This window comes from Lithobates pipiens, unplaced genomic scaffold (assembly GCF_037356315.1).
Source record: "Lithobates pipiens isolate NorthernLeopardFrog02 unplaced genomic scaffold, aLitPip1_a1.2 Scaffold_28, whole genome shotgun sequence".
NCBI classification, from domain to species: Eukaryota; Metazoa; Chordata; class Amphibia; order Anura; family Ranidae; genus Lithobates; species Lithobates pipiens.
The window spans coordinates 185,835,795-185,849,516 of record NW_027507789.1 but is presented as its reverse complement, the minus strand read 5'-3'; the positions used below and the strand labels follow the sequence as shown (position 1 = coordinate 185,849,516).

General features: G+C 42.9%; 1 protein-coding gene across 2 annotated transcripts in view; it reads left to right on the top strand.

Annotated features, from left to right (window-relative positions):
* The window catches only part of KCNH6 (potassium voltage-gated channel subfamily H member 6), a 329,313-nt gene that overhangs the window by 67,562 nt on the left and 248,029 nt on the right, over window positions 1-13,722 (top strand). The gene's annotated exons all lie outside the window — the stretch shown is intronic.

The window sequence follows — 13,722 nt, the reverse complement described above, 5'->3', positions numbered from 1 at the left end:
AGGCATTTTTCTGTGAGTCTGTGAGCATGAATTTCACTGGTTTTTACAAGTGATTTATAGCGCAGGAGCAGAATCGCAAGTTTGGCTCTATAGACAGTTAAATGGGAACATCTGAAAAACATGTAAACATGTTTTTCAAGCATTTTTCAGGCACTCCTATGCTCCAGAGTCGGACTATGTGCATCCATAGATGCACACAGTGGGGTTTGGTCCCACCCCTCCCTCATCACAGGACTTGACTGGCAGCAGCAGGAGCCAATGGCTCCCACAGCTCTCAGTGTAGTGAGAGTAAGGAGAAGTGATAGAAGACCTGCAAACGAGCACAGGGCTGGATTGATAGAGGACTCAAGTAAAATGGGTATAGAAAAGAATCACCCCCGTTAAAATAATCACATGAGCTGTATTGGATTTCCACCAGTCATATCGTTTGGTGTTGAGGCCAAATTATTACATTTTAGTCTCATCTGACCATAACACCTTTTTCCATGTGGCCTCACAATCTTTAAGGTGCATTTAAAGTGGAAGTAAACTCCCCTATCGTTTTCATCCACGGAAGCTGCCATCTTTGCCTCTGTTTAATTTTCAGCTGCCACGGTGCTGCACATGTGAACGGTTATGACACCAGCCATTGGGTGGTTTGACAGTTTGGTTGAGAGCACAGCCAATGGTCAGTTAGCATTCCCGACATGCCGTTTTTTTAAACTGTTTAAATCAATGGGTGTACTACCACTTTAAGGTGATCAGGTGTGACTAAAATTTAATCCAATACAGCTCACCATCCAAATAACACCATTCCTACAGTAAAGCATGGAGGTGTTAATATCCTGTTATGGGGGAGTTCCTCTGCAGCAGGGACTGGAGCACTTGTCAGGATAGAAGAAAAATTAATGGGGCAAAATCCTGTCAAATAATTGAGGAAAATATGCTGCACTCTGCCAGAGAGTTGTCAATGGGAAGAAGGTTTACCATCCAACATGGCAATGACCCAAAGTACACAGAAAAAACGACCACACAGTGGTTGGAAGAGAAAAAGGTGAATGTCCTTGCATGGCCTAGTCTGAGCCCAGACTTAAACCCCATTGAAAATCTGTGAAATTTCTTGAAGACTGCAGCCAACACCGGTCACCATTGACGATAACTGAACTTGAGCAGTCTGCAAAAAGTCTAGATGTGCAAAGTAAGTATAGACATATCCCAAAAGAAGGCTGTAATCAAAGCAAAATATGGTCCCACAAAATATTGACATAGGGGGTGATCCTTTTTCCAACTCTTCTTCTGTTTTTGAATTATTATTATTTTTTCTGACATGTTGGTGTTACATCCTTCACTTGCATGTTATAAGTTTTGCTAGTAAATACAGCTGGATAAAACAAAAATGGTGTCTGTCTTCATTTCAGGCTGCAAAGCAACAAAATGTGATTATTTTATTCTTTTCTATATCCACTGTAAGTGTTTGGGGGGAAAAAGCCCAGTTTTATTTTTTTACCCTAATGTAGGGTTTGCATTAAGGTTAAAAACTTTTTAGCTTTAGGACCACTTTAAGGTGAAAAAATGCTCCAAACTGTTCCCTCCCCATTCCTAACCACTTAAAGCGGAGTTCCACCCAAAAATGGAACTTCAGCTTTTCCGGTCCCCCCCCCCCTCCCTCCAGTGTCACATTTGGCACCTTTCATGGGGGAGGGGGGAGCAGATACCTGTCTAATGCAGGTATTTTGCTCCCACTTCCGGGCATAGATACCCGAGCAACCCACGGGTATCTACGCCACTTCCCCCTTCCCCTGCTGTCTTCTGGGAGACACACGAACCAGGAAGTGAAGCCGCAAGGCTTGCTTGCACCTGCAGTATTTGTAGCTGCTGACTTAAAAAAAAAATGGCGGACCTCCGCTTTAACTACCTCCTCTCACTGCTCTAATGCTATTTGGGCTGCAGCACCTCCCCTCTCATTTTCTGCTGCTGTCAGTCAAACCCCTGTGAGGAGGGAGCGGGGCAGTGTCTTAGCGGTGCTGTGGGTGTCTATGGACGCACATAGCCTGGCTCAGGAGTGTGCCTACAGGGCACAACTTGATGAGGAGGCACCTGCAGCAGGTAGAAGCAGACAGGAGGATTTCCCAAAGAGGAGGTAAGGAACCGCTCTGTGCAATTCTGTTCCACAGAGCAGGTAAGTATAATCTCTTCTTTATTTTTATTTAAAAAAATATTAGCCTTTAATATCACTTTAAAGTCTATGGGGCCAAAAATCATGTACTTTGTTGAGCTTCCCGTGACAGAAGATAGACAGAATAGTGGAATTCTTTATCTTGAGCATTGACACGCTTTGGGAATCGTACAACAAAATCCTTGGGTGTGAATGGGAGCTAATTTGGATGAGTGCTTATCATTTGGAAAAAGAAGGCATGAAGTACCAATTTGGTCTGATTGTGAAATCAGCATGTGTATTTCGCCATCTCCTTTTAATTAGCTAATCAAGCAGCTGTGGCTGGGGGCCTCTGTCTATCCACAATATATTTCATAGTTATTTTCTTCTGATTTCCATTAATGTCCTTCTATATATTTTCAAGTCCTGGCCATTAGTCATACCCTGGATGCTGCACATATATCTCAGAAAACGGTTTTCCAGGAGTTTTTTCTGTAGCAGAGGTAGAGATAGTCAGCACGGAACATATTCCAGAGGGTAGTATTGGGGGTATTAGTGGTAGGCTGACTAAAGCACATAAACCTAAGGTAGGTATAGTAACAAGTCCTAGTTGCAATCTTGAAACACCCAATAAGAAGATAGTATGTGACCAGTTTAAACAACGTGGCATGTTCATCAAATGCCAGGAGCCTGGCAGACAAGAGGGGTGAACTAGAGATACTGTTGTACGAGGAGGATTTGGATTTTGAGGGAATTTTAGAGACCTGGTTCAACAACTCTCTTGATTGGCTGGCAACCATTTAAGGGTATACCCTTTATCACAGGGATAGAGAGGGTAAAAAAGGAGAGGGGTATGCCTATATATCAAGAATAATGTACAAGCGAATGTGAGAGATGACATCACTAAAGGAGCTAGGGAGGAGGTGGAATCCTTATGGGTAGAGCTCCAAAGGGATGAAGCTAAGGGGAAAATAATACTGAGAGTATGCTATAGACCACCTTACCTGAGGAAGGAAGGGAAGACAGATCTCCTATCACAATTTGGATTAGCAGCAAGGATGGGAAGTGTTATCATAATAGGGGATTTTAATTATCCAGACATAGATTGGCAGAGGGAACCACACATTAGTTTAAGGCTCGTCACTTCCTAAATGTCTTGCAGGACAGATGGTAGACGCACCAAGAAGAAATAAAGCGTGACTGGATCTACTGATTACAAACAATACAGACCTGATCACGGATGTGGAAATAAGGGGCAATTTAGAAAACAGCGATCACAGGTCAATTGACTTCAGTATAAATCACACAAGGGGAATACAAAGGAATACAAAGACACTGAATTTTAAAAGAACCAACTTCCCTAAACTACGAACCTTGCTAGAAGGCATAAATTGGGATAAAATCTGAGGAACAAAGAACATTGAGGAGAGATGGGTTTGCTTTAAAAGCATATTAAATAAGGGCATTAGCCAATGCATCCCATTGGGTAATAAATGTGAAAGAGAGAACAAAAGTCCTGGATGGCTTAACTTCAATGTAAAAATGCATATAAAAACAAAGGAGAAGGCCTTCAAAAAATCCAAGGTTAAGGGATCATCATCAGCATTCATACTTTATAAGAAATGCAACAAGAAATGTAAGTGTGCAATTAAGGTGGCTAAGATAGAACATGAAAGACACATAGTGGTGTAATGTAACACTCTCGCCTAGCAGTAAAAAGTGTCGCTAGTTTGAATCCCAACCACGACACTATATGCCTGGAGTTTGCATGTTCTCCCTGTGCCTGTGTGGGTTTCCTCCGGGTACCCTCACTCCAAAGACATGCTGGTAGGTTAATTGGCTTTTGTCGAAAATTGGCCCTAGTATATGAGTGTGAGTTGGGGACCTTGGATTGTGGGCTTCTTGAGGGTAGGCACCAATGTGGGTGTGCGATGTATGTGTGGAGCACTGCGTAAATTGATGGCACTATATGGGTACCTTAAATAAATAAAAATATAGATGAGCATCTTAATGAGACACAATGTACAGGGATAGGAACACTTGTAGACACTCACTCAGGTTGAACTGGATGGACTTGTGTCTTTATTCAACCTTACTAACTATGTAACTATGTAACATAGCGGAGGAGAGCAAACAAAATCCCAGGAAAGTATGTAAACCGTAAAAAAGGAGGACAGACCACATTGGCCCCATAAAGAATGAGTAAGGTCATCTGGTTACAAATGATGGGGAGATGGCGAAGGTATTGAATTTATTCTTCTCATCAGTCTTCACGAGGGAATCAGGGGGCTTCAGTAACCGAAACTGCAGTGTTTATCCTCAAGACACATCACAGGAAGCACCTCCATGGTTAACAGAGAGAAGAATTAAAATTAGACTTGGGAAACTTAATATTAATAAATCACCGGAACCAGATGGCTTGCACCCGAGGGGACTTAGGGAACTCAGTGTCAGGGCTGGCTCTCATCTCTCTCCACAGTTACCAGCTGTTCCTGATCATGCTCGTCTGACCTGCCTACTTAAAGCTGTCCAGCTCACTTTACCTCTGCCTTCGCCTTGGTCACATCACAAGAAACCATCTCCTGCGGTTCTGTTTAAAGACTGGCTTGCTGACATCCCTTCTGGCTCCTTGTGCTGCTTGCTGTTGCTCTACTTGGATCCCTGACTTCTGGCCTGGCTGATTACCCAGTCTGGTTATTGAACTCTGGCCTGGCTGACTACTCTATCTGGTTACTGGACTCTGGCTATGCTTTGACTATGCTTTTTCTATTTACCTTTTTATTTTTATTTAATAAACAAGTGTGATTTAATTGTACTTCTGTCTCTGTCTGATTCATGGTTTCTGACACTCAGTCAGGTAATTGCCAGACCATTGTTCCTAATTTTTACTGACAGTCTACTGACTGGAATGGTACCAGCTGATTGGAGAAAAGCTAATGTAGCACCAATATTTAAAAAGGGCCCAAAATACATCCCTGGAAACGACAAACCAGTTAGCCTAACATCGATAGTATGCAAGCTCTTGGCGGGGATGATAAGGGACTGTATACATGATTTTAGTAATGAAAACTGTATCATTAGCAGTAATCAGCATTGATTCATGAAGAATTGTTCTTGCCAAACCAATCTATTAACCTTCTATGAGGAGGTGAGTTGCCATCTAGATAAAGGAAGGCCCGTAAACATGGTGTATCTGGATTTTTCAAAAGCATTTGACACAGTTCCCCATAAACCTTTACTGTACAAAATAAGGTCCGTTGGAATGGACCATAGGGTAAGTACATGGATTGAAAACTGGCTACAAGGGTGAGTTCAGAGGGTGGTGATAAATAGGGAGTACTCTGAATGGTCAGGGGTGGGTAGTTGGGTCTCCCAGGGTTCTGTGCTGGGACCAATCCTATTTATTCTGTTCATAAACGACCTGGAGGATGGGGTAAACAGTTCAATCTCTGTATTTGTGGACGAAACTGAGCTAAGCAGGGCAATAACTTCTCTGCAGGATGTGGAAAAACTGCAAAAAGACTGAACAAATTAATGGGGTGGGCAATTACATGGCAAATGAGGTTCAATGTAGAAAAATGTAAAATAATGCATTTGGGTGGCAAAAATATGAATGCAATCTATACACTGGGGGGGAGAACCTCTGGGGGAATCTAGGATGGAAAAGTACCTGGTGGTCCTAGTAGATGATAGGCTCAGCAATGGCATGCAATGCCAAGCTGCTGATAACAAAGCAAACAGAATATTGGCATGCATTAAAAAGGGGATCGACTCCAGAGATAAAACGATAATTCTCCCGCTCTACAAGACTCTTGTCCGGCCGCACCTAAAATATGCTCTCCAGTTCTGGGCACTATGTACTGGAATTGGAGGGAGTACATAGAAGGGCAACAAAGCTAATATAGGGTCTGGAGGATACAAGTTATGAGGAAAGGTTACGAGTAATGAACTTATTCTCTCTGTAGAATAGACGCTTGAGAGGGGATATGATATCAATTTACAAATTCTGTACCGGTGACCTCACATTAGGATAAAACTTTTTTGCGGAATGGAGTTTAACAAGACACGTGGTCACTAATTAAAATTAGAAGAAAAGAGGTTTAACCTTAAACTACGTAGAGGGTTCTTCACTGTAAGAGCGGCAAGGGTGTGGAATTCCCTTCCACGGGTGTTGGTATTAGCGGGGAGCATCGATAGTTTGAAACAACTTTTAGATAAGCACCTGAACGACCACAACATACAGGGATATACAATGTAATACTGATATATAATCACACACATGGTTTGGACTTGATGGACTTGTGTCTTTTTTCAACCTTGACATGCTGCAAGTCCACAAGGCGTAACTCAGAAATATTATCATTTCAAACATACTTCCATCTTTTCCAAGGTGTCACCTGTTCTCTGACATTATTGAGCTCATCTGTATTGTTAGATTTATCTGTTTTATTTATAAATCTTTTCACAACCAGAGCAGCTTTTCTTTGCTATAAAAGCATCTATTAGCGTAAAATGGAAACAAATGTAATTATATTATGAAAATGAATAAAGGGATGGATCTGTAACCACTGAGCAGAAATGAAAGGTCTCAAGTTTCCATATTAGGGCCTCAGCCTATCCGTGTGTTCAGAGTGCTATTGGCAGTAAATTACTCTGGGCCCATTCTGTCAGCCTGGGATGAGAGGAATACTGCATAATGGGAGCTCTCCTGTCATTATATGATGGGCCAAACTTTCAAAGTCAGAGCAGAAAAAAGAGAAAACAAAGAGTAGAATAGAAGGAATAGCAATGTGATACGGTAGTTTCATCCACGGTACATGCACCAGCTGGGAAACAGCAAAGGGTACTTCTGGTTATTAAATTTAATCTGGTCAAGTTCACCCAGACAAATTCACATTTACATTAACATCTTAGCGTGAAACCTTTTTTTACCAAGCAAGTATCAAATGACAGATGCGTTCAATGTGCTCATTCTTTTTCATTTACATGGCTAGATATTTTACTTTAAAGTGGAATTCCACTCAAAAAAGCTAAATTTGCCAATGATTTGTATGTCAAATCCTATTTTACTAATACTAATAATTTTATATTATTCATTTTTTGAATTCCTGATAGCCAGGATCAGTATTTCCTTTTTTTTTTAGGCACCCTTTAAAATGTTGGACAGTCTCTAGGCACCCCATTCTGAAATATAAAAAACCTATTCTAATAGCTTTATGTAAAGCAGAAACATCCACATGTGGGACACCCAATGTTAGAGGTGATTTATTCTTCCACAGCAAATACACTTTTAAACACTGGTACTGACTAGTACTGCAATATTTCTCTTCTCCCTCAATTTCTCTAATGCCACCCCAGCGCTGAGGGAGAAAGTCACAGGAGGGTTAAACAAGGATGCTGTGGATGCAACAGACATCCTCCTTATTAACTAATGACATCATAGGATGCCAGCATCTAGAAAGTCATAATGGTGCATAATGAAATCCCGTGGCTTTGTGTAACTAAAAGACAGGTTTGATCCACAAATTTTAAAGTGGTTGTAAACCCTTACAACACACTTTGACCTACAGGTAAGCCTAGATTTAGGCTTACCTGTAGGTCCAAGAAATATCTCCTAAGCCTACACGGTTTAGGAGATATTTGCCAAAATACAGGCACAGCTGTCTACGGCGCATGCGCCGTAGACAGCGGCGCACAGGCTCACTGAGCGCGGCACCGTCAATGGCGAATATGCCGCGCGTGGCGGCTCCCGTGTGCATGTGCGGGAGTGACGTCATTGCGGCTTCGCCGAATGACAGTGGCGGAGCGGCGAGACCCACCGAGAAGATGGATGCGCTGGACTACAGGGGACAGCGGTGACATCGCTGGCTCCTGTGTCAGGTAAGTGACACATAATGGACTACTATGCGATGCATAGTAGTCCATTATGCTTTACCTTTGCAGGGAATGAAAGAGGAAGTAAACCCATCAGGGTTTACTTCCTCTTTAATCAATTATTTGGCATTTTGCCAAGGTACCCTGGTTAAAAAAGGCTGGTCTAGATAAAAAACAGTAGTCTAAGCTAGACAATCAGCAATCTCCTGTTCTGTACCAACAACGGTCTGCCTGTTGAGCTGAATGTGGCAGCTCACAGGCACTTCTGTAAAACGGTTGTCGGACTCTGTGTAATAAAATCAGCACAGCTCCAAGTAGCCCCGCCCTGATACGCCTTCCCCCATCCCACTCGGCCCTGCCCCCATACTGCACTGCCTGCCCATCGGCACCATCAGCTAGGTACGTCACTTCTGCTAGGGAGAGCGAGGCAGCACTGATCTACTGAAGCCAAAAGCTGTGTGGTCACTTGACAGAGAGACTTTTAAAAGAAAATGAGGTACAAAAAAGCATATTTTAAAAATATGAACTATGCAGAATTTTTACCATTATGGCTGGTGAGTGTTTAGTGGAGATTTGAATGGGAGCCTTTCCTTTTACTTTAACATTAGCTTAATGCACACCTGCTGAACTCTTTAATCCAAATTAAGCCTCCAACAAGCTTTCTCACAAACAAATCTTTCCTCTCGTTTGCCTCCTCGATAGGATGGACCACTGCAGCTCCATAAACATGGAACTTATGGGATAAACCTGCTCACTTTCCCTGGGGGGGGGGAACTTTAGGGAACTTTTAGAAGGTCTAGCACTGCTGTGTGGTGGTGGAGATGTTGCAACGCTTTCTGAAAGTTAGTATTTTCATTTAATATTTGCGCAAGCTATAGGGGTGAATAGGCATCAAGGAAACTGAACATATTTTGGGACTTTGCATCTTGAAAAATGTAAGTTAGCCTGGAAGGCACCTGTTGTCTGATTCAAGGAAAAACAATGCTGACCGTGAACCTTCCTCACCCAACATTTCTTTTCATTTATGACCCACTAATGCCACTCTGCTCCTTCTGATGTCACACCGGTATCGGGTGATGATAAGTTGGCCAGTAGATTTTTGTTTGAAAATGTTTTACTTGTAAGGCCGCGTACACACGCGGGGACTGTTCGCCCAACTTTGTCCGCTGAACAGTGTTTCGGTGGACAGTCCGCCCGTGTGTGGGCTTTCAGCGGACAGTTTCAGCGAACAGTTTGCTGAACAAGGTTTTTCGGAATTTCCGAAAAACTGTCCGCTGAAACTTGGTTTCAGCGAACAGTCCCCTCGTGTGTAGGCTTGTTCGTCAAACTAAGTTCCGCGCATGCTCAGAAAGGATTTACACGCCGAAAGTTGTAATGCAGTGTATAGGACGTTGTATTTTCCGTCCCGTCGTATGTGCCGTTCACGTCATCGCGCACGGTTTCAGCAAACTGTTCGTTCGTCGTGTGTGGGCAAGTCCGTCCATGCTAATTTTGAGCGGACTGTTTGCTGAAACTGTTTGACGGACAAAGTTGAGCGAACAGTCCCCGCGTGTGTACGCGGCCTTAGGCCGCGTACACACGGGCGGATTGTATGCCCAACTTAGTCCGCTGAAACGTGTTTCAGCGGACAATCCGCTCGTGTGTGGGCTTCAGCGGACTTTTTCAGCGGACAGTCTGACGGACTAAGTCTTTCGGAATTTCAGTAATTTTGTCCGTCCACACTTGGTTTCAGCGGACAGTCCGCTCGTGTGTAGGCAAGTTGGACGGACTAAGTATGGCGCATGCTCAGAAAGGATTTACACGCCGAAGGTTGCATTGCAGTGTATTGGACGTCGTATTTCTAGTCCCGTCGTACGTGCTGTACACGTCATCGCGCAAGCTTTCAGCGGACTGTCTGTTCATCGTGTGTGGTCAAGTCCGTTCATTCAAAAGTTGGATGGACTGTCTGTCGGATTGTCTGACGAACTTAGTTGGGCAGACAATCCGCCCGTGTGTACGCGGCCTTAGTGTAGCTAAACCAACATTGATTTCAACCACTCTTTGTTTAGTGTGCCGCTAAGGCTCGATCACTATGGGGAGTAGTGTGGGTAATACTGCAACCACTGCAGGAGTGCCAGCAAGGGATGGAGCTCATCCCAGCTGCTGTAGTCACTGGAAGAAAGAGAGGAACGATCCTTGGGGCCACACATCCATGGAGTCCTATGGTGGTATGGCAGAGACAACCTCAGCCTGGGCTCCCACCAAGCCAGACCTGGTCAGGGCCCAGGCTGAGGTTTTCTCTTTCATACCACCATAAGACTCCATGAATGTGTGGCACCAGGGATCTTTCCTCTCTTCCTTACATTGTTTTCAACCACTATGTTGAGAAAATTCAAAGGAGCATGATGTAAAACGTTTCTTGAACAAACCAATTTCTAACAGTGAATGGAGTTTTTCTTCAGGAAAGCGTATGTGCTCCAAAATCAAATATTGAAGGCAAATTTTTTTTCATGTTTGCAAAGCGACATTCGTCATGTCCTCAAATACACTGATTAGAATTTTTGTACATTTGAAAAATCGGCCAGTGTTTTCGCAGCTTTAAAGGCTAGAGCTATTTGTTAAATCGCCCTCTCTGTCATGTGACACCAGCAGTTTTCCTCTAGACCCAAGCAATGTGGGAACTAGACCCAAGCACATGGGAGGAGCTCAAATTATACTCTATAACCTGAACCATACATATACAGTACTGTGCAAAAGATTTAGGCATGTGGGAAGAAATGCTTTAAAGTAAAATGCTTCCAAAATATATATTTCTTGATCATACATCACGGGACACAGGAGCTTCATTACATAGTGGGTTATATAGGCACCACTGGTGATTGGACACTGGTTAACCCCCAATTAAGGAGAATTCTTCCCCTATATAACCCCTCCCATATGGGAGGCACCTCAGTTTTTTTGCCAGTGTCTAAGGTGGTTGGTCATGTAAAACATGTGCTATGAAGAAAGCTCTGTGCAGATCCCTGCGGGGGTATAAGGGCTATGATAACCGGACGATATTTTGACTCCCAAGATGGTATGGTACCCAGCCTCGTCAGCCAAAGAAACGAGGTTTTGACTGTAAGTCCTCTCCTATTGGAAGACTGGGCTCTGGGAAAACCAGACTTGGTGTACTATTTACATAGTGGCACGAAAGTTTCTGGCAGAGTCTTTTACAAGGTCCAGGTAAGAGGTTCCTCTGAGAAGGAACCCAAAAAATCCTGAAGGTTGGCACAACTCTGCCCGCCGTGATGGGAGAAGGCTGGAATCTGTCTGTTTTCAGCAATTCCTGCAAAATCCTGTAAAATCCTTTTCTTGAGAGTACATCACGGGACACAGAGCTCCCGCCCCTCTTGGGTTTTACATGGTTTCTTATTGCTTTGCTACAAAACTGAGGTGCCTCCCATATGGGAGGGGTTATATAGGGGAGGAATTCTCCTTAATTGGGGGTTAACCAGTGTCCAATCCCCAGAGGTGCCTATATAACCCACTATGTAATGAAGCTCCTGTGTCCCGTGATGTACTCTCAAGAAAAGGATTTTACAGGTAAGCTGTATATAAAATCCTATTTTTCATTGTTCATTTCATTATTTTTATCAATTTACAGAATACAAAGAGATGAAAAATTGAAATCAAATCAATATTTGGTGTGACTTCTCTTTGGCTTTAAATCAGCATCAATTATATGCCCTTGTACACACGGTCAGACATTCCGACAACAAAATCCGTCGGATTTTGTCTGACGGATTTTGTCCAAAACTTGTGTTGCGTACACACAGTCGGACAAAGTTGTCGGAAAATCTTATCGTTCGCAACGTGAAGAGAGTTATTTCATTACGACGGGACTACGGTCAGGCTAGTAGCCAATAGCTTTAGTCTAGGAATTTGATCTGAGCATGCATGGCACTTTGTCCGATCGTAATTCTCTACAAACGATCGGACAAAGTCCGATCGGATCATGTTGTCGGAAAATTTTATAGCCCAGCTCTAAAACTTTGTCGGTCAGATATTCCGATGGAAACAGTCGGATGGAGCCCACACACGGTCGGATTATCTGACAACACGGTCCGATCTGACATTTTCCGTCGGAATGTCCGACCGTGTGTACAAGGGCTTACACTTGATACACTTGCACAAAGTCTGGGATTTTGAAGGATTAGAGTCAGATGTGCGATTAACTAATTATATAAAGCAGGTTCTAACGATCACCATTTTCATATGTGGGTTGAAACACTTTCATTAACTAAAACTGCTGTGTGGGAGGCTTAAACCTGGGTGAGGAACAGCCAAACTCTGCTACTAAGGTGAGGTCGTGGAAGATAGTTTCATGTCACAAATCATACATGATGGCAAGCCTGAGCACAGCAACCAGGACTAACAGATCGTGCTTTCCTCCTTGTTGCTCTATAGCTGTGCCTCCATTATGACTTGATATATACGAGAGAAAAAGAGCTCCAACTAGTGCTTACATTGTTTTTTATCATATAAAACCACGATTCTGCTGCTACTTCGTGCCTCTCCGTGAGAGATGCAAAAGCATCTTGCAAAACCAATCTGCCCCTCTCCTACGTGTTACATCACAGGGTTCAAGTAGGCACAAAGTAGCTGCAGCATCATGGTTTTATATGATATACGCTGTATACAATTGGTGCACTGGAGCACCTTTTAACCACTTCAGCCCCAGACCATTTGGCTGGCCAAAGACCAGAGTGTTTTTTGCGATTCGACACTGCAACGATTTAACTGACAATTGCGCGGCCATGCAACGTGGCTTCCAAACAAAATTGACGTCCTTTTTTCCCCACAAACAGAGCTTACTTTTAGTGGTATTTGATCACCTCTTTGCACTATAAACAAAAAAAGAGCGACAATTTTGAAAAAAACGCATTATTTTTTACTTTTTGCTATAATAAATATAGCCAAAAAATATATAAAAAAACATTTTTTTCCCTCAGTTTAGGCCGATACATATTCTTCTACATATTTTTGGTAAAAAAAATTTGCAATAGGCGTTTATTGATTGGTTTGCGAAAAGTTATAGCGTCTACAAAATAGGGGATAGTTTTATGGCATTTTTATTAATAATTTATTTTTTACTAGTAATGGCGGCGATCAGCAATTTTTATCGTGACTACGACATTATGGCGGACAGATCGGACACTTTTGGTGCTATTTTGGGACCATTCACATTTATACAGCGATCAGTGTGATTAAAAATGCATTGATTACTGTGTAAATGGGACTGACAGTGAAGGGGTTTACCAGGAGGTAACGCTGTAGGGGTTAAGTGTGTCCTAGGGATGTGTTCTAACTGTGGGGGGATGGGCTATGTGTGACACGACACTGATCACCGATCCCGATTACAGGGAGCAGTGATCAATGTACTGTCACTAGGCAGAACGGGGAGATGCTTGTTTACATTTGCATTTCCCCATTTTTCCTCTCCGTGAAACGATTGCGGGTGTCCCCGCGGACATAGAGTCCATGGGACCCGCGATCACACTCACGGTTACCCGCGTCTTAAAGGGCAACGTACAGGTACGTTAATTTTCTAATAATATGTTAATATGCCTGTATGTGAACTTCTGCCAACGTATATCGGCGTGAGCCGTTCGGCAAGCAGTTAAATATGAATTCTATGCACATTTTTTAATAAATCGAATATAGTTTAAAAATGATATAAGCACTATTTGGAG